Genomic DNA, 22,775 nt, shown 5'->3' with positions numbered 1-22,775 from the left:
TTTGGCTGCCCCACAAGCCTGTTTTCTCCCGGGAAGGAAAGAACAGCAAACAAAAGATAGGACAGCAAATAGATATTTTCCTAACAACTCTGTGAAGAACTCAGGGGCAAATGTGCACTTCCTAAATAAAATAATGTGCGCTCCTCTTTACAACTCCAAGGTCATGCTGTAGAGGGGCAAGTTTGAAAACAGTACTGAAATTATTAACCCAACAACAATATGTGACTGCACTCCTCTCAAGATCTGTTTTACATTATTCATCTGTCAGAAATGAAAGACTATTAAAACATCACCCACCTGAAAGCTGAAATACAGAAATAATAAGGTATAGCTTTACCAACATATCATTACACAATATATTGGGGGAGTTCAATTATCCATTGCTCTGATGAGGTTTACAAAGCCAACCACAGAGGATACCTTTTAATTGCCCTCAAGGCTGGCTCTTCTGCTCCCTGCCCTCCCACCATGAGCATGCTTCCCATAAAGGAAAGCCTCTGACAACATTCTAAAGGCATTTTATTGACAACATCCCAACATGGTTTACTACCTTGGTTCTTTTAACTCATGCACCTCAAGAAAACAAAGGCAAGAGAAAAATGTCTGGGATCCACGGCACAGAACTGCTAAAGAAAACCAACAGTTATTATGGAAATGGAAAAAAAATAATCCAAATGTTCCACAGAACACAAATCACAGTTTATCTACCTGATGCCATTTTTCCTCCAACTATAAGGTTATTCTTTTCACTTACTCACAATCACACGATGTCAGGTTGGAAGCTGCTTCTCAACAGAAGACCAGCAATCTTCTGAAATTAATTTAATTTTACAAAAATGTTTTGATTGCTAATAAAAATTCTCTAAATTGTCCAGTGGTTCAGACCTAATAATGGGCTTTGAGATGACTACCTCAGTTTACAGTTCTAACCTCTGCCTTACCTAAACCATGTAGAGGAGACCAAGAGAGTAAGTGAGAGTTCCTATAGACCAGCCACGTTTACACAGCTTGTTGCTTTTACTCTTTTTTGTTTGTATGTGAAAAACAAAGGGCAGGCTGAGACTGACAGTAAACAACAACTACAAATAGGTTAGGCTCTCCCATTTGAAGTCTGATCAAAGGCAGTCAGTAAACACCTCCAAGTAACTGCAGGAAGGTTGGATCACCCTGGCCAGTTATTTTCTCGGCTATAAAAATGAGCTGACACAGTTACTGTTTGAGGGGCAGACAACTGCTTTATGGCATAGATGCTTTCTCATCCTGGCACACTGGTTCAACAGAAACAAAAATTTTTACTAAGCAGGCTACAATTTCACTTTCAAGTATCAACCCTCCACTTACAAAGGGGACTGAGACAAATGAAAATGGAGGGTCTAAGCTTGGGGAATACGTAACCAGAAAGATCTCCTCGCTGATTAACTGCTGTCTTTCCCTAGCTTAAAAAAAAAAAAAAAAAAAAAGGAAGCTTTTCAAGAGAATGATAAATTTTAAAGTCACTCCATCCAGAGAACTACCAGCCAGTCAGGAATATCCAAGACTAGGCCATACCGGGATAGGTAAGAAAAGGAAAATGCAAAATTACCAATATATTCAATGAAAAAAAAAAAAAAATCAATTTCACTTATACTACCATCAGTGGTTAAACAACATAACCAAAACCAGATATACACAACATACAAACACGAGCAACTCCTAAAACCCTTCAAGGCAAAACATTCATATTAACACCCTTCCAGTCCAGACATCCCTATCACATTAAACTGTGAGCATCAGAAGTTGTGAGTATTTTTCAACTCTTTATCTCCATCACTGCCTTTGAGAAACCATTGTGTTTTGTGACTTCTCTTCCCTCTGACATCACCTATGAAATAATCCCCATGTGCACATGGCCTGAAGTCCATACCTTAAGCCTCATACTTACCAAGTGATCACCTTCACTTTTAGAAGAGTAAAACAGTGTCAAAATATTTGATTAAAAATTTCCTGGTCACAGATATGAGGTCAGGTCTGTTAGGTAATGTGTTGCTAGAACAAAGTAAAGATCTGATAAGAAGAAGAAAGAAAGGTTTGGGGCAGCAAGACGACATTCTCGTAGAAAAGAGAGGAGGAACTAGACATATACTGAATATACAAGAAGGAAAAAGAAAAAAAACCAAAACACAGAAGGAGGAAATAATCTGGTGGACTGGGGAGAAAACCTCAAACCAGGCATAAAAATCACACCCAGAAAATATTTGGCCCCAATTAATCTCTACTGAATTGGTTTCCAATTCAGTGTGATATATTAAAAGGTCTGTGGTGAGAGCACACGCATGATATTCAAAATAGCAACTCAAAAAAAGCACCACAGGAATGCAGAGGCTGGTCAATGATCCATTTCAGCTTCCAAGTGGTATTTTTAAAAACTCTTCTCTTCAACCTACCCTATGGAAACCAACTGAAGCTCAGTGGAGATATGGGATCCAATCCACAAGGCCTTGGGTAAATCACTTAACTGTGCCTGTTAATAACTGCCTCAAATGCAATGTAAAGAAAAGGAACGTGATGATTTCCATGCTTCCTTCTAGAGCAGCAGCAATGGTGTCATTTAGGCCTATGCTTGCAGATTCTAGAAAGAGCTGTTAGTTGACAATCTCTAAAATCCTTCCAGCTGTGAGCCTCAAATGAGAGTTACATTAGAATCTCTGGGGCCTTTTGAAAATGTGGATTTCCAGGACCTCTGGAACCTGCTTTCTTTCACAGGCTGACCAGCTCTCCCTTCCTTCCCCCTCAATTATACACCCCATTGATTTCGATGTAGATGTACTATGGATCAGTCAGAGGAATAATGACCTAGAAAGAATGCAATAAAATAAAAGGGCGAGAAGAATAATCACATTCAAGATCCTTGAAGCACGTCTCATTTGTACTTACTTTAAGCCAAATTAGCTGAGTCTTAATTTCAGCACAATGCTTAAAAGTGAAGAGGGAAAAGAGACAGCCAAGTTCCATAAATTTTATCCAATTGATGGGTATTTAATTAAATATATATCAACAAAGATGACTATAATTTGGCTAAAAATAATCCTCCAGCTTTACTCATAATAAAGCTACTATTATACTTCCATGGCAACAACAAAATAATCACAGAATTTTATATCATATAAAATAATAAGCATTCTATTAAGCAGTCTATACAAGTATTATATTTATTTATATGATTACAGGACATCAGTGACAGTTTAATATGAAACTCTATGCATCTAAAAATAAACAAACAGGGAGAACATTTGATAAAATCTTTGTAACTATTTTTAGTTGACAGCCAAGATCACAGAATCAAAATTCCCTTAGGGGTGGCAAGCATCTTAAAGGTCATTCAGTCCAATTCCCTACTTAAGGCTTGAACTGCTGATCAAAATCTCTAGCAAGTGGCCAGAATATTTCAAGTAATACAGAGTTCACCTTCTGAAAACACAGCAAATTCCATTTTTTAGGAATCTTAATTGAGAATGGGTTTTCCCTTTTAATAAGCAGAAATCTGAATTCTATTCCTAAGAGTCATACAGACTAAACGTAATCTCAATCCCATAAAACAATACTTCAGATACTTGGAGAGTTAAATCTCATCAGGCCTCCTCCTAAAGACAAAACTACTTCGGATTTCTCTACCCTCTCCTTCTTTGTCATGGCTTCTAACTGCATCCCCATTGGTCATCCTAACAATCTACCTTGTCTATAGCCCTTTTAAAACTTCTTAGGTTCTAAAAACATTACACTAGGGACGTCCCTGGTGGTCCAGTGGTTAAGAACCCACCTTCCAGTGCAGGGGACGCGAGTTTGATCCTTGGTCGGGGAACTAAGATCCCACATGCCGTGGGGCAACTAGGCCCACACACCACAACTACTGAGCCCACATGCTCTAGAGCCCGTGCGCCACAACTAGAGGGCCCGTGTGCTGCAACTAAGACCCGACACAGCCAAATAAATAAATATTTTTAAAAATAAAATAAAAACATTACACTCCATCACTCTGTAAGCACAAGGTGTGGAGAATCATCACTGCCCTGGTCTATTCACAGTCAAGCTCAGACAGAAATAAGACCACTGGCCTCTCCTCCACACCAAGGCCAGCTGACCAATGAGGATGAATCCCTGAGTGCTCCATGCCTTTGGTGACCCATGGGCCTCTGCAGTTGAGAACTCAACTCACTGCAGGCGTTAGGCAAAGCCCAAACAACAGGGAACTGCTAAGTTCAAACCTGAGAGAGATCATGATTTCACTGTTTTTGCATTCTGGATTATACTAGGTTATTGAGATCATTGGTATCAGAATCAGCACTGTAGTCATTACTTAAATATGTATATCTTCACATTTATATGCTATGAGTATCTTTTATGTGATATTATATGAAATCATTTAGATACTATAGTTTATATGTTTTTAGGTGTATGTGAGTGTATTGTCAAATGAAATCATAATATAAAGTTCACTTCATATGAAGTAATCTCATTATCATTAACCCAAAGGTTTTTGTAACAGAATAGTTAGTAGTTAGGCATTAAATGACATGTCTGTAATCAAGATACTTCCTCGTTTTCAATCTCAACTTTTGCAAATGTGTCAGTAGCAAAATTTCTACACATGGGTAAAACATCTAAAAAGCAGGTAACTTCTCAGCTGATACTTCTCAAACTTGAGCCAGTTAAAAGAACATTTTCTTCCCTAAAACTTTAGTTTATTCTTCTCAACATTTATACCCATTTGGGTATTCATACAAATCTTTTCATTTTTTGCATGTGGCTACAAAGTTTTTTAAAGAGGACTCCAAAAATGCAGGATCTTACGAAAAATTAACTTAGGTTTTCTTAAATCCTAAAGCAACCTAATAATACTGATTCATTTTACTGAAACATGTCAATAACTTGGATGGCCTTTATTCCATCACTCCTACCCAGCTCTCCTCCCGAAGAAAAAGAATGAAAATAACAGTTTGTACCCACCTTCCAACTTAGCTAAATCTCATTAATTTTTTCGAAAGTGCCAATATAATCTGTGAAATATTCTGAAAGGTTTTCTCACAGATTCTTGATTCTATTTGAATTTATTATTTTAAAAAACAAAATTTTCCTTTTTTGAGAAGAACCCAGTTTCTCATTTTACCCCACGCTTCAGGTTTTTCATGAGGACTGTTAGCAGTACAACCATATTGCTATGGGCTTATAACAACTTATAGAACTCTCAACTAATGAGGTTCCCAAAGGGATCACCCATTCAAAACATTAAATTTAAATTCATCTACGTTTATCAGTGGTCCAAAGTCTAGAATCCCTACTGTGGCTCAACAGAGTAAGAAGAAGAAAAACAAATGATGCATCTTATTATGTGTAGCATAGGGGCACATTTTTATAAATATCATATTTCACCAAGTCAAAGATACCATCTGTAAGACAACATAATTTCATATGCTACTGAAAAAGAAAAAATGTTGCCTTCAATTGACATTCAATCATGTATAAGATGCATGACAATTCAAAAGATGTTAAAATGGGAGTAGAAAAGTGTTTTTTAAAATTCATGAAATATGGGATAGTCTGAGAAGAAACTGAAAGAAATCAGAGAGTTCACAATCCCAATCTGTAGACCTATCCAATGGCTCAGTGGATGATTAAGAGGTTTGTGAACACAATCACAAAATTCCCATTAACAACACGATTTGGAACAATCATTAAGAGCCAGCTTTAGAGTGAAGCCAGTGTCATACAGAGTGAAGTAAGTCAGAAAGAGAAAAACAAATACCGCGTGGTAACACATATATGGAATCTAAAGGAAAAAAATGGATATGAAGAACATAGAGGCAGGACAGGAATAAAGACGCAGATGTAGAGAATGGACTTGAGGACAAGGGGAAGGGGAAGGGTAAGCTGGGACGAAGTGAGAGAGTGGCATGCACATATATACACCACGAAATGTAAAATAGATGGCTAGTGGGAAGCAGCCGCATAGCACAGGGAGATCAGCTCCGCGCTCTGTGACCACCTAGAGGGGTGGGATAGGGAGGGTGGGAGGGAGACACAAGAGGGAGGAGATATGGGGATATATGTATATGTATAGCTAAAAAACTTAAAGAAGAAAAAAAAAAAGAACCAGCTTTAAGTCTAATGTCCCAGAAACTACCAAAATTCATTTCTTGCACAAAAACTTCCAACTTGGAATTACAGAGTAGTTCACTGAAATAAATGTACCCTACCCCCTCCTTTCTCCTTTAAATTCAAATTCACTGAATGTTAGTTGAACTCAGTATTCCTGTAACTAATGTATTTGCTTTACTTCAGTTAAACATAAACCAAGTTTTAGTCTTTAAATGTTCAAAATTCACAAAAAAAGGCAGGTCACTGTCCCCTTCAAGAGACTGGCAGTCTCACTATGCATTAAACCTAAGACTGAAGACAATTTCTGATAACAGCCATGAGTCTCTAGCTTCCTCATATCCTGAAGGCATACAACCACTGGTTCAGAACTCTTAGGGCAAGTGTTTAGCAAAGTAAAAAAATTTACTTTAAAAAAGTTTGAGGGACTTCCCTGGTGGTCCAGTGGTTAAGAATCCACCTTCCAATGCAGGCGACGGGCCTCGACCCCTGGTTAGGGAACTAAAATCCCACATGCCGTGGGGCAACTAAGTCCTCGCTCCACAACTACTGAGCCCGCACGCCACAACTAGAGAGAAGCTCAGGCGCCACAAATAGAGAGAAGCCCGCACGCTGCAACGAAAGATCCCACACGTGGCAACTAAGACCCAATGCAGCCGAAAACAAACGAAAAAAGTATGATACCTCTGGAAAGACTGAGCGTAAACAGTCCTAGGAAGGTCTGGTCATCCCATGGACTTGGCGATACATCTGATTTGCATTAAAATGCAATGTCTTACAAATATATGTGTTTTCTAAAACTCATTCTCAATGTAACAAAAAATACTGCTTTATCCCATGTTTTAAGGAGTTCTACATTCCCCTTAGTCTCATTAATTCTTGTAATGGAATAACCAATAAACAACACTTTCCACTTAAAAGAATAAATTATATTCTGTCTCCTCCATCTGCTTCCCACCTTCCCTGCACCCCAGTCCCACATCTCCGGAAGAAAGCTACATGGGGAGGGGCTTAAGACGAATTCACCTATTATTATCCATGTTTTGAAAAAGCCACTTCTGACAGTGGAGGGTATGTCAAGCTAAACTATGATTGCATAGTAATTAAAGTTCTAACTACTGTTGTTGTCCAGCAGTTCGGAGAAACGCCAGATTCCTTTAATTTGTGCTTCATCACTCCCTCTGTTTTCTTCATCCCAGAGGGTCACCTCATAATATTCTTATTAAAGTCAGCCAAAGGAAAGGAAGAAATAAAGGTCAAGATCTTAAATGCCAATGTACGGTCCTAACCTGGGCTATACAGGATGAGATTTACCAGGAAGTTAAAAAAGCAAATCTTCTCTCTGAAGACCCTGGAAAAAGAACTAGCGTTATTGATAACGTTTTATTTAGTTATCTTTTAATGCCCTAATTTTACTAAATCCACTACTCACAAAATGATTGAATGCATCTGCAAGTGTCTAGCCTATCAAACTTATCAAACAGAAACCTAACAATCTGAAGTGTATGTATACAAAAGTAGAAAGTGGCCAAACGTGATCCACAGGGCGCTTTAGTCACCTTTTTCCCCCTGAAGATTCTATTTTTCATTTGATATTCATTGTTTCTTAATGATTTACTCTTAATGACTGGGAAACAAGTGCTAAAATGTTATAAGTTACTTCTACATTTAAGTGGATATTAAACAAAAGTAACACCAAACAAGTTTTCCAATTTCTCCAGGTTTTCACACAAATTAACATCTTAGCCGAAATTTACAGACTAATCCTAAACCAGGCAGAAAGGACTGCTGAAAACTACCGGATGGCAGCTGCTAGAATATTAAGGTGGTGATCGTAGGTGTCATTCAGAAAGATGGGGCCACCTTTGTGGATGTGAAGTCACCACTCTCTAATGAGCTCTAGTAGGGAGTTTGTGAGCCCCTCAAAAACAGGTCCCAAACAGGCAAAATGGACCCAAGACATACAAAATAAACAAAACTAGCACAGGCAACGAAGGCCAAAACAAAGAGTCCTGTAAGTCATCAGGAGAGGTGGAAAGCTAAGCTACTCTTTTCTGTCATAATTTCTCTCTCTAAAGAAGAAAAACTTGAACACATTCTCATTTTAGAGAAAACTCAATTCTAAAACTTCTGGATAGGTTTATAAACTACATAAAACATCACAGTACAGTATGATCTGCTTTTTTTTTAAATAACTGATTTTTCTGGAATATACTCTCTAGAATATACTTCTAAACGAACTTCCTTTTTGATGGACTCATAGAAATGAATGACAAAACTTGCCTTATGTTATTCATGCACTATTTCGACTCCTATTCGGGAGCCATGTGACCTCCTCTTCACTTGGTGCACCATTTCAGATGACCAGTAACTACTAAACATAGCATTCATGAGCTGCAATAAATATAACTGCTAAAAAAATCATCTTAAACTGGCCAATTTCAATCAGCCCTACAGTCCCTTGAGAAAAACTAATTATGCCGCCAATTGTCATATTACCTTACAGTAGTAAAAATTAGCCTAAAAACATTCTTTCCAAGCCTTATCCTTATTCTTTTTCTTTCCCTCATCACATTATAAGAAATAAATGGTTGAATAATTTATATATCTACTTTTCATTTTTCATATATAGTATACAAGAATATATAAATACCCTGATTTTACATTAAGATACTTGCTAACGATTCATTACCTTCAAATTTAAAATAAAAATGCCAATTAAGGGCTGAACAAAATTTATTACCCACCTACCTACTAAACCACAATGTAATTCAATCAATGTATAGTAACTACCAAGGAACAAATTAAACATGGAACTTTTCTCTGTGATAAAAACAGATATCGGAGAAGGGCAAATTCCTTTACCTATAGAACATATTATCTTTCTGAAGTGATCTTACTTCCTAGAATTCGGATTTTGAGTAACTTTAAACACTTCTCCAAAACACACTGCAAGAAATAAAAGATAAATTGAAACTCTGCAAGGAGAATGCAGATTTATTTACCGGCTAACCAGAGAGGAGTAGTTGTGGCATAGATACTGGGCCTTACTCTTCCAGATTCAATTCCCAGCTCTACCAGTTACTAGTTGTGTGATCCTAGGCATATTACTAAACCTCTCTCTATGCCTCAGTTTCCTCATCTGCAAAACAAAGAGGGTAATAGTACCAATTCATCTGCAAAACAAAGAAGGTAATGGTACCAATCTCACAAGATTACCAGAGGAAGAAGTGAGTTAGTAGATGTGAAATGCTTCTTGGAAGAATGCCTGACACGTGCTTGGCTCCCTGATGGGTCAGCTGGGATTATTACTATTATACCACAGCCACAGCTGCCATTTTCTCTCCATCCCAACGGTCCCTATTACTCCTGTTATATTCCAGTTTTAACCAAATAAGGTAATAGACTCAGATTTTTCTATGAGTATAGGTAATCACAAATAAAATTATCCGAACAACAAAAATGATTAATACCAATATCCAGACAATAAAAATGATTAATACCTATCCATCAACAAAACTGGTTAATACCATAGCTTGGGATGGGGTGATGATCCTGGTTTTAAGCCTTCTATCAGGTTAAGTCAAAAAATCATTCACTCCAACTAGGCAAATCAATATTGGTTTCTCATCGGCTGAGGGAAAGCAACATAGATTTATTGCTGCACGGGATCTACATTTCCATTCATAAAAGCACTGTCCTTCCCATCAGATACAAGAAACCCTCTTCATTTCCCCCACAATACCAAGCAAAGTTGGCCCAGTGTTTAACAGGCACTTGACGAATAACTTAGGCCCAAATGGATGTTTCCTGGATGTACCATGTACTCGCTTAGTTGCATTGCCAGACAATGTTGTTGGTTCTCTCCCACCACCACTCATCCCAGGTTTCTAAACCTTAAAACACAGAACAGGTAATTTGCAAAGAATGTCTAACCTTGTCCTATGAGCTGTGTCCTCAATTCATGCAGCTAATACTAGATCTTGCCCAAAAAGCAGACTTCAGTGCAGAAAATGACTCAATAAAGGGACTAAAATGACAAAAAAAATTCCAGTTTATTTTATAGAATAAGTTTGGAACTCTACAAAAAGTTTATAAAGTAATTAAAACTCCTATATATCAATTAACCTTTTCTTAAGGAATTATTCAGGTAGAATGAAACTCTATTACCCATTTAGTAACATATTATGAATGCATTATATGCTTTGGGAGGTGTGTATGTGTAGAAGTGAACAGAAATGAGCCATGAGTTGGAAACTCAGTACTGAAAGTTTTATTTTGCTCAGGGGAAATCAGGAATATTCTCACAATTCTTTCTGCTTACAAAGGCAGCCTGGTTTATTTATAAAAACTTGGCCACAAGTGGCCAGAATCAAGGCATTTCAATAGGGCTGTCTTTTGCTTTCTTCCTTTTTTCTCTACCCCCTTTCTCCTTCTCCTTAAGAAGCATCTCTGGTGCACGCCTGGTTTCTAAGGGTCTGATGAGACTCTCTATGGGTGCTACAGTGAATGCTTAATTCTGAAAGAAATATTTTTCTCTCCGTCTCTCTGAGTCAGAAAATTCTGAACACAAGAGGACCCATTCAAGTCATGATGGAGTGCCCCACAGAGGCAGCAATATGTTCACAGTTGGCAAACAGAGATCTGTTTGGACAGTGAGCACAGCCATCCACTCAGCAAACATCAGCTTCCCTATTAGTTCACAGCAGAAACAACCAGACGCTGGCGGCCCTTCTTTCAGACTCCAACACCACTTTAGGACAAGCCTTCTAAACAGAATGCCTTTGTCCAACAGTCACAATTCAGTGCGTCCCAACGGCTTTCCTAGAAGCTATGCCTGTCTATTCACAATTGCATTTGGGCCCAAAAATCATTTGTAAAGGTCTAGAGGGAAAAAGTGATGGGAAAAAAACCAATTTCTATTTATAATAATAGACAAGGAGTGACTGAATGGCTTTATACAATCAGCAAGAACAGCAGCAGGAAAGGTATGAAGTGTATGATGAATCTAAAGGGCTGTCAATCCCCTTAAGGTGCTTTTGGGATCATGAATGTTGTTAGCACTGCAATCTGGAAGAACACCAAGTATAACCTTTCACAGGAAGTCAGAGAAAAGGTAGAGCAAATCAAATAGCAACTTCCTGTGGAGTGTATGTGAATATGATACCCCTCCTCCCCATAAGATTTCAAAATAATACGCAGTTTAAAACTTGTCATTTCAGAAAGACAGCAAGACAGGTTAGGACATCTGGTTCTACCCAAACTTTCACCAAATCCTCTCTGTCATGGGTAAAACCAACAAACAACCCCACAAAGACAGAAGACAAACTCATGGCCTATCTCGCTTTCTCCCACTGTGGGCATAAACTTGCTGTTTGACCAGTTGTTCCTACAGACCTGCTAACAGAATTCTGCCATCGTTCTTAGTATAGGTATGAAATCAAATAAAAATATGAGTATGACATAAAAACATGTCACAGGGAAGGTTGAGGGAAGAGGGGGCAGGGTCCTCCAGGATATGACATTTCCCACAGCTTATAACACTAACATCTTCTTATTACTAAGTATTCATTTGTTACCTTATCTCCCCACCAACATCACTTCTATATAAGTTGGAAGTGAAGGGTAAATCTCAGAACCCAGAGAACTCTCCATGTAACATACTTAGGAGAGCAAACACTCTTAGGAAAACTACTGCCAGCCCATGGCCGGGTTCTGTGCAGCCTAGGAGCTAAAAATGGTTTTCACATTTTTAAAGGTTGTAAAAGAAATAAAGGAGATGCATCAAACACCATATGTCTGCAAAGCAAAATATTTACTATCTTGTCCTTTACAGAAAAAGTTTGCCTACCCTGCACTAAAGCAGTAAAAAGCCTCAAGTAATTCCTGATTCTATTTAAGCCAAATCATGAATGTGGAGCCAACTTATGAATGTGCTTTCAAATAATCTCTTCCAGGGGTCATGGACCAGACTCAGGGGAAGATGAAAATGTCAGAGCTGAGGATAGAAGGGCCCCACCAGGACTCTGCTCATTCAACAACAAAGGGTTAATAAGGCAATCTTAAGATGTCATAATACGACAAACTCTTTATCTGGGAAAGGTATCTGGGAAGGTACCTAATAAATCGTTCAGTTTGGGAGAATTCCTTAATAACCACTTGCCCTCACAGAGGGCGGGAGAGAACTTTATTTGTATTGCACGGGGCTCTCCTGTCTTCTTGTAGAATATGCCAAAGGAAATACTGACCAAATAAAAGACAAAGCAAGGCGGACGACGTTATAAAACTCTTTCTTTTTCCTACAAGCACAAAGACAACCTCAGATAGCTATCTTTTTAAATGAATAAAGAAAAGAGGCTTTTTATGAAGGGAAGGCGTAGCTGAAATTTCTAACCTATAAGCTGAAAAGTCATTAAAGAGGAGGAGGGAAAAAAGAGGTAATCAGAAATTCTGGATGCTGTAACTTCAAATTCCTACCTCAAGCTGGCTGATTTAACTTAGTCCGAGAACCTGACAAATGTGATTTGCCAGCTCAATTGCAATTCAGTTGCCTTTTAAGGAGGGTTAAGATCAAGCCTCAAATTTTCATCCACTCAAGGGTTTATTTGTGAAGACTGCCAATTTTTTAGAAACTGATCATGCATACGTATTATTCTAAGTATAACAGGTATCCAAGTTATTGCATCATGCAAGAACTCATGAAGTAGGGTTGCCAGATAAAAGACACACTCAGGTCACACTCAGTTAAATTTGAATTTCAGATACACAATTATTTGTTCCAAATACTGCAAGGAACATGTTCACACTAAAAAATTATTTGTTGTACATCTGAAGTCCAGCTTTGGGCACTACGAAGACATGAAGGTTAAACAGCTGCCATTTTGTAATACTCCATAGGCTGGGGGGTGAGGAACTGATATGAATGACTTTGTCTCTGAATATGTCAGCAATCTGTACAAAGAATGCTATAGAAAAGAGGTTAAAGACCCAGCAGGAGATTCCCATTGCCTTACTCAGACAACCACAGGGAAATAAAATGCCCATGACAGGGAAATCCTCTAGAGGTACAGACTTACCTTATAGTACTGCCACTACTTCTCATGAGGTCACTCTCACCAGAAAGTCAGTGGTAGGAGAGCACTGCTGGGGTGCCAACTAAAAGGCCCACCTCTAGCCCTCCAACACACACACACACACACACACACACACACACACACACACACACACACACACACACACACACACACACACACACACACACACACACACACACACACACACACACACACACACACACACACACACCCCTACATCCCAAATATGTCCAAGTAGTAGTGTTACAGTATTTTTCAAAGTAAGAAAGGAAGGAGAAGAAACCTCACAGACACTAAAGCCTCTGGAGAGCTGCCAGGATCTGAGTGGAAAAACTCCACCCTGTGCTTTCCCCGCTGGGGTTGTGGCTTTCTTGAGAAGGGCACTCGGCCAGAACCCGGCCCTGTGATAGGTTTCCAATGGAAGCGCTAACAGAACTTCACTGTAGGAGCCCTTAGAGAGGCTGGCTGGAACAGGGAGCTCTGAAAACATGGCTGGCCCGAACATCCACACAGGGATAAGATCATAAGCATAAAAATTATGAATCGTTGTTCAAATAAATTCACTAAGAAGTTGGTTTTAGCTAGCAAGTGCTATTCAACTTCCTCCTGCCCACATATGCATATGGCAGCAATTATATTGGCAACAATTGCCACAAAGACAGCCCTTTCACTAAAAATTAAATAAAGGCCAAGGTACTCAGGTGCACTTCTGAGAAAAAGAAAATTCACTTCTTCAAATGCTCCTCTCTCCTCTCTCCAGACGACAAGATCATTTGATTCAGCTTCATGCTCCAAACTAAGCCAGTGAATTGTGGGCACATACACCACTGCATTCATTTGTTTAAACGCAACCCAAAGGACAAAAATAATTATATATGTAACTTTTTCCTTGATGTGATTAGGACAATAGTGTTATCATAAATAAATATTCCTAACAGCTACCACTCCTTCACTAGGCACGTGAAAGACATGAAAATAGTTCTTCATTTACTTCTTTCTCTTCCTGTTCTCTCCCCACAAGGTAGGCATCCCAGGGTTAGAGGGTCAGTTGGACATGGGGAGTGATAGCTGGAGTGGGGTAAAGAGGATGTCCAGGTGTGGAGGCAGTCCAGCATGGAGAGGCCACTTAAAAGGGTGGCCTAGCATGGGGATCTGGAGACAGGTCAGGTGCAAGAAGATATCACTCCTGGTGGCAGCCTGGCACTGGGCAAGAAGGGTGTCCATGCAGTGAGGCCGTCTGACACGCGGTATCAGCCAAAGGGGTAAAGCAGGGGAAACACTGTGAGGCTGGTTACATATACAGGGAGTCAGACTTCTCACTATAATAGAAGGGAGATTTACAAACATGGTGAGGAAAACGAGAACCCTTGTGTTGGATTGGAATTACAAGTATCAGTATAAACTCACAGATTTCAATATATACAGTAAGATGTAGAAATACATATAAAATGTGTACTCATGTGTGTTTTTATGCATATGTATATCTATATGAGTGTGTTAAGTATGTACATATATACAATTCAAGTATTCTCCAGCTCTGTCCACTGAAAGTCTTGGAGAGGTACAACCCCAATAGTAATGGCCCCACGTACTACCCAGATCTTGGATTCTAAATATCATTCTCTACTAAAAGAAACCAGGGTTTCCTAAGGAAATGGTTAATTGAGGACTAAGGCAGGAAAACTTCAAGAAGAGCCTGGAACATCTTTTTGTACCAGAAAAGAAGTACTCAAAGAATGATGGGGATGTATTAAAAGGATACATAAGATGGCTGGAAGAGATTTTATTTGAGCGCCAAAATAATGTTAGTAATGGATTATAACCCACTAAACTGAATCCAAACCAAAGCATGCATTTGTATTAGTATAAATAAATAAATGAATTGACATTTTGATATTGATGTATTTCCATCACTTTAAAATATCTCCCTACAGAATATACTTACTAGTTACAAAGGGAAAATGAGACAGTCTACAATGGAGAAGAAGACTGGCAGATACCACCTTAATCAAGTGATCAAAATGATACTTATTAGTACAAAATATTAGTTACAAAGGGAAAATAAGAAAGTCTACAATGGAGAAGACTGGCAGATACCACCTTAATCAAGTTATCAAAATGATCATCATCAGTATGGGACAAATCAAAATCATGACCTCCTGACAGGACATAACAAAAACACAACCATCAAAATTCCTAATTTTGATGCTTGTGTTGTTATGCAGGAGAATGTCCTTGTTTGTAAGGAAAATACAACTAAGGTATTCAGGAGTGATGGACATCAGGAGACCAATTTACTCTCCAGAGATTTTTTTTTTTTTTTTGTATTCAAGCTATATTTGTACTATTTAAATACAAAGTTTTTGTACCATTCAAATTATTTCCCAAAAATAAATTGGTTTTAGCCAACTAGTGCCATAAGATATTTTGTGGCACTGTATCTGCAACAATTCTGTAAGTTTGAGGCTGTTTCAAAATTTTAAGTAATTATTTTTTAAAAAGAGTAAAAAAGTGCCATAAGATATTTTGTGGCACTGTATCTGCAACAATTCTGTAAGTTTGAGGCTGTTTCAAAATTTTAAGTAATTATTTTTTAAAAAGAGTAAAATGATAGCTTAAAGCATATATTTAACCCAAACATAAAGAATGTCCACTTACTTACTGCCTCCGAGAGCTCTTGCTGCTATCATTCATGTGGCCCATTCTGATTTTCAGATTTTCAGGCTGTCTTCAAACTCTAGACCCCCTTCTGTTCAAAATGGAACCTCTCACTATGCACAGCCAGAGCTCAGATCACAGAGCTAGGCATGACTTGAGACAACCAAATCCCACCTCCACCCCTCCGTTTTACAGATTAGAAAACTGAAGCCCCAGAGAGAACAAAAGTTGGTGCCAACACCTAGAATGCCCAACTCCAAACTCAAGGAGAAAGAATAAATGGAAATAAAGCTATAAAAAGTGTAACATAAAATAAAAATGTTTAAATCTGAAAACTCTTCCCAGCAATTAAAAGCTTTTCTGGGTGAGGCCTTGTCAAATGTCAACTACCTAAATTTTTAAGATTTGAAGAAACTCTCATAGTCCCCCCAAAATATCCTCTATGATAATTAACATCGTACATTTACGAAGGTTCACAATAAGTGCCAGAAATCATCCTAAGCATTTCACATAATCTCATTTAATCCTCACAACTCTTTGAGGTAGAAACTCTTATCATCCCTCTTTTACTGTTGAGGAAATCTAGGATCACAGTCATTACCTAACTCATTTAAGGTCAGAAAGTTTGAGGCAGAAGACTCAGAAATGAACCCAGACAGTCTGACATCCAAGCCTGGGCTCTTAACTGCTTGTACCCAACTCCTGTATGCCCTGAACTGCTCCCCCCAGCTCTGCAGGCCAGCTTGTGATTTAACTGGTACTACTCTAAGAAAACTGGTGTCAAATGGGCAAGAACCCCTTCTATATTCTCCATATGGACAACAGTCAAGAAAGGGTTTATCAAAACCTGATTTGCTGAAAACAAGCACCTCAAAATGTAGGTGGGTATTGGAAGAAAATAATATGGAAGAAGCCTAAGTTATCCAAAATGATAAACAGTTTACAGCACAACTTCTCAGATTCTTCACTACTATGCTGACTTACGTGTGGAGCTCTAAGAATCTGCAATGATGCCAAACTTATCTAAGATGGAAACCTTTTGCCATGAAGCAAAGCTAGCAAAAGCCAGGTTTCTGCCCTGAATCAAATTCTTAACCTAGTAACAAGTCTTAGTGCATTAAAAAAAAATGTTACATAGTGTAGTTTTTTTTAAAATAAAATGTTGAATCATTTCATAGCAAAGAGCAATTTATATCAAGTGACAAATTGTACACATATTTTTCTCTCACAATCTCAATTCAAATATTCATCTATATATTATAAATGCACTTCCAAGAATCTAAGAAAACAAAAATGGAAGGCAAAGTTAAGGAGGGGGAGAAATACATACCATTCAATACACAAACTGTACTAATTTAATTATTACAAAAATAGCTTTTTATCTTGGATCACAACTATTTTTGTGAGTAACTAAAGATCATAATTTAATTTAAAACAACTTGGACTTTCTTTTATGTCAGTTTTTACAGACCTAGTTTTGTTTCCTTTCCTGATGAAAAATTAGTTATAACCTGGGAAACAAATTCTCTAAGATCCTTCGTAGCTCTGATTAACCACCTCCCAGCAGGGCTGAGGAGGCCCAAGAAGCCATTGCTTCACCAAGGCAACTTGATAACATAACGGGTTTCTTAGCAACATGGTAGTCACAGTAACCATTCACCATGGTATTAGAATTAGGCTAACCACCCGGGTTGAGGCCAAAGAAATAATTTAAACTCATTAAATCTTTAGGCCCAAGATAACAAGAAAAACACAAAAATTCTTAAAGCTATTTGTGATTCACCCTTGAAATTAAGTTCTTATGTGACTCTTCAGTGCTGGACTAGATGAGTAGATACTTACAAACATAATTACAAATTCTACATCAATCCTTAATGCTCTTAATACTTCTTTTTCATTTTTTTAAAGAAATTTGGAGCTAGGTATATGACCTATGCCACAATTGGATTCTTTCCAATAGAAAAGTACCATGTACAATTTTAACCATGATAAGAAGATGATTATATAGAAGCAGTAAGTTATAATTCAAATATGGAAAACAAAACTTTGAAGTGTGTATGAAAGCATTCTTAAATTCCATTTAACAAAGAAATGACAATAATTTTCAATTTATTAAAATGTCTATTAAGGGCTTCCCTGGTGGCGCAGTGGTTGAGAGTCCACCTGCTGATGCAGAGGACACGGGTTCGTGCCCCGGTCCGGGAAGATCCCACATGCTGCGGAGCGGCTGGGCCCGTGAGCCATGGCCGCTGAGCCTGCGCGTCCAGAGCCTGTGCTCCGCAACGGGTGAGGCCACAACAGTGAGAGGCCCGCATACCACAAAAAAAAATGTCTATTAAACAAAAGAATGCTAATTTGCTTTTAAAGTCAAATTTTTGTATATGTATTTGCTCACACATTATAGAAGATTAATATATGTTCTATATATGAAGAGAAACAAATTCAGAATTTACATAAATTCCACTTTCCAAATCTACAGCACGGAGACACTGTTTGTGATGGGGACAATATACTTAAATTTGCAAACAAGAGCTACATGAGCTATTTACTCTTACAGTACTTGCAACACTAGTCATCTCCCTTGTACCGAAGATTACTTAGCACTCATACAAACAGAATGTTTTCCGCAAATGCTATACCTTCATCTTAGGAGTGTCTCAGTCTCCCTTCCCGTTTCTTTTTTGGCCACGCCACGTGGCTTGGGGATCTTAGTTCCCCAACTAGGGATCGAACCCAGACCCCTGGCAATGAAAGCACTGAGTCCTAACCACTGGACCGCCAAGGAATTCTCTCACCCTTCCTAGTGAAAGAACACTCCAAAAGAAACACAGGTCTGATGATCAAATGTGACTATTATCTACAATAGTGACATATAATCTCATTCCTAATTGTATAGTACCATTCCTGTCCATGTCTTATTTCGCATGACAGGTAAGGTCATACAAGACAAGAATCACATATTTACATTTTTGTAGCTCTCAAGGTATCTACCAGAGTACGTGGCAAACAGCAGGACCTCACTAATGGCTGCTGGTTGAACAAATGCGTGAATCAGTACTATGCTACAATGGGCTAACTTGTTAACATGGTTTTGAAATTTTGCTTGCTCACCCATAATTAACCTTTTTTTTTTTGTACTCACACTTCAGTGTGAGCACTTCCACTATTATAAAGTTGATGCAATTTTTGAAAATTTTTATTGGTCTTCCTTCTGTGGTGATACCTTGAGTTGTTACAGTTTCCTCACAAGGTCCCATTTCTAGACATCAAAAACACCTCCCTTTCCTCACAGAGCGCCAGCACGAGAAGAAAGAAAGATGCCACGCCAAGCAAAGCCAGACAAACCCAGGCTTCCCTAATTCTAGACAAAGTGCCACCAGCCAGCAACCAAAATGCGAGGGAGCATGTGGAGCAGAAAACACCACTGAGCCCAAAAGATTTCAAATCAACAATGAACTACGGGGTACGAGACAAAATAAAAAGAGCTCAAAGTAATTAGTCGATGAAAAATTTAGTAATATGACCTCATTCTCTGCATTAGGATAAGTATTTTGCAATACCTTTTAATATACTTCAGATTACCAACCCAAATATGGAAAGAAATGATAGTGCAAGTCAAAAAGAAGTGAGACAGCAAAAATAGAAAGAGGACAGAGAAAAGAGAGACTGGGGCCTAGCATTTAACACAGTTAACACAAGACTACAGATTTAGAGAGAGGGGCAGAAGGACAGAAATGAGGAATTAATAGACAATCACAAGCAGACATTTAAGACATTCAGTTATTTGCAAATTAACTGCATTTTTCTTGATACTGAAATTTCAAATAATGAATTCTTTCAGATGATTATCTGAGTTTATATTTTAAAGACGTTGTTCTTTCCAGCCTGAAATGAATCGCATTTGATACAGCCAACCCGGATGAATAATAATTTATAGTTCCAGACCTCTGTGATTAAGTCCTCGTTACAAAAGTAAGTGCACCAGAGGCTACAGGCTCCTTATGGGGAAAATCTCCAAAATTAAAATGAGATCAAAAATCCTCATGCTCTGTAACTGGAGGTCGAGATAGTCAAAATAAAATAGGAAATAAGTTATCTATAGAATCAATCCTCCCTGAATAAATACATGTAAGTATACCAAGCAACAGAAAGCAAATTACTGAATTGGTATTAGTGCTTATAAAAGTCTTCTGTTATGTAAAATAGTTGGCTGGTGGGAAGCAGCAGCACAGCACAGGGAGATCAGCTGGGTGCTTTGCGATGACCTAGAGGGATGGGATAGGGAGGGTGGGAAGGAGGCTCAAGAGGGAGGGGATACGGGGACATGTGTATGCATATGGCTGATTCGCTTTGCTCTACAACAGAAACTAACACGGTATTGTGAAGCAATTATACTCCAATAAAGAGCTATTAAATAAATAAATAAATAAAAATAAAGCAGAGGGGGAAAAAAAAAGTCTTCTGTGAATTCGGTTAATACGAGCTGGTTTTCCAGCGTCTGATCACCAACCCTAACTCCATTTTCCCATGTAAACTTAAAACTGTGTTTCCTATCCTGTGAAACTAAGAATCAGCTTGCTACACTTAGTAGAAACAGGTCTGACAGTTTATGTCACATATGCCACCTCCAAGCCCATTCCAAGGTTGGGGTAAACATCACCGAGCACTGCACCTTTCCCACTGGGCCCAGAGGCCATTTCTGGATCCTGCACACAGCACTCCAGCGAGCCACAATCAACTAGTTGGTAGGAGAGCTGAAACCTCATTTGCCTTGCTGCAAAACAGACAGTACTTGAAAGTTAAACAAGAATTTGAAACCTAGACCTACCACTTGAATACCCTGCTTAAGCACTGAGAAACTCAGGCCTTCCAGCCTCTAGAATGGGGATGATGATGAGGACAAAAATGACAACAATAACATCATTTCTTGTGGCATTAACAGTGATGATTATTTGAGATCAAAAGTATAACTTGCCACACACAAAGCAAATATAATTTAATTTCTTCTAAGACACTTCCACAGCCCACAGACTATGCCAACGTATTGATATCAACAATAGTATATATATAAAATACTGACATAAAAGTGATTTTGTGAGAACAAGGATTAAAAACAATACACACACACACACACACACACACACACACACACACACACACACACACACACACACACACAAAGACTCAGTGATATGAGGCTGACAGGACCTGGGCTCCAGTCAGCTCTGTGCTGTGTGATCTTGGGCAAATTATGTGGCTTCTCTGAGCCTTAGTCTCTTCACCTGGAAGATAAGGTAGGGTTGGTCACGTTCCATGGTCTCATTTAATTCTTTTTTTTATTATTATTGAAGTATAATTGATTTACAATATTTATTAGTTTCTGGTATACAGCAAACCGACTCAGTTATACATATATATGTATACTTTTTCATATTCTTTTCCATCATGGTTTATTACAGGATATTGAATATAGTTCCCTGCACTGTACAGCAGGGCCTTGTTGTTTATCTGTTTTATACAGAGCAATTTGTATCTGCTAATCCCAAACTCCTAATTTATCCCTCCCCCACTCCCTTTCCCCTTTGGTAACCATAAATTTGTTTTCTATGTCTATGAGTCTGTTTCTCTTTTGTAAAATAAGTTCATTTGTATCATATTTTAGATTCCACATAAAAGTGATATACGATATTTGTCTTTGTCTGAGTTCACTTAGTATGGCAATCTCTAGGTCCATCCATGTTGCTGCAAATGGCAGTACTTCCTTCTTTTTAATGGTGAGAGTATTCCATTGTGTGTGTGTGTGTGTGTGTGTATACATATATATACGTATATATACACATGCACACACACATGCCACATCTCCTTTAGTCATTCAGATGCTAATTTTAGAAATACTTTGCCACAACGCTCAAATCCCAAATTTGGAGTATTTTTACAAAAATATTATCATGGAGGTGAGGAGAAAAGCATATGTAATCCTAAATCTTATTTAGACATCGAAAAGAAACAGATGACAGTATATGAACTCAATGATTTATTTTCCAGGTTCCATAAATTTAAAAGCTATAGTATAAAAGGATCACAGAAAAAGTTCCACTGCTGGAAAAGGAGAGAGATGAAAGTAACTCCAAGAATGCTTAATTCATGGAAATTCTTTAAGCTTCGCAACTTTTGAAAGCCTAACTTCAGCTTTCAACACCCTCTTCCACTTCTGGCCTATCTCCAGAGACTTGTAACATCTGCAATCACTTTTTGTCAATTATATTCACTCTCCTCTTTATTGCCTGTCTTTTAAAATCTTAGACACTAAGTAAAATAGAAGATATGGTCTCCAAAAGCAGCGATAGCTCCCAAGAGCTAGCAATTCAGTGAGAATTTGATATACACTTACTGCACTGAATTTTTTAAAGAGAGGTAACAAACAAAACCTACATTAAATTAGTGCAGCATAGGGCTTCCCTGGTGGCACAGTGATTAAGTATCCGCCTGCCAATGCAGGGGACACGGGTTTGAGCCCTGGTCCGGGAAGATCACACATGCCGCGGAGCAACTAAGCTCGTGCGCCACAACTACCGAGCCTGTGCTCTAGAGCCCGCGTGCCACAACTAATGAAACCCACGCACCTAGAGCCCATGCTCCGCAACAAGAGAAGTCACCGCAGTGAGAAGCCCATGCACCACAATGAAGAGTAGCCCCCGCTTGCCGCAACTAGAGAAAGCCCGCACGCAGCAAAAGGACCCCAATGCAGCCAAAAATAAATAAATAAAATAAATTTATAAAAAATAAATCAGTGCAGTATAATTACTTCCTTGTAATTAGAAAACACAGTGACTACATTAGACAAATTATTTCTTTGTAAGGAATTAAATTACCAATACAAAGTTCACAGAATCC

The 22,775-nt window shown here is 38.4% G+C and overlaps 1 protein-coding gene and 1 long non-coding RNA gene across 7 annotated transcripts in view; one reads left to right on the top strand and one right to left on the bottom strand.

The window, feature by feature from the left end:
- Positions 1–22,775, top strand: part of LOC125964393 (uncharacterized) — a 602,357-nt gene that overhangs the window by 30,119 nt on the left and 549,463 nt on the right. The window lies entirely within an intron of this gene.
- Positions 1–22,775, bottom strand: part of FNDC3B (fibronectin type III domain containing 3B) — a 361,128-nt gene that overhangs the window by 183,989 nt on the left and 154,364 nt on the right. Inside the window, exon 1 of one of the 6 annotated variants that reach the window (XM_033429522.2) lies at positions 13,206–13,434. The exons of the other annotated variants lie outside the window; for them this stretch is intronic. The gene's annotated coding sequence lies outside the window, so the exon portion shown is untranslated. Of the gene's footprint in view, positions 1–13,205; positions 13,435–22,775 lie in introns of those variants that run through there. 6 annotated transcript variants of the gene reach the window in all.

This window comes from Orcinus orca, chromosome 5 (assembly GCF_937001465.1).
Source record: "Orcinus orca chromosome 5, mOrcOrc1.1, whole genome shotgun sequence".
NCBI classification, from domain to species: domain Eukaryota; kingdom Metazoa; phylum Chordata; class Mammalia; order Artiodactyla; family Delphinidae; genus Orcinus; species Orcinus orca.
Note: the sequence above shows the minus strand (reverse complement) of the source record. Positions and strands in the feature narration are given on the sequence as shown.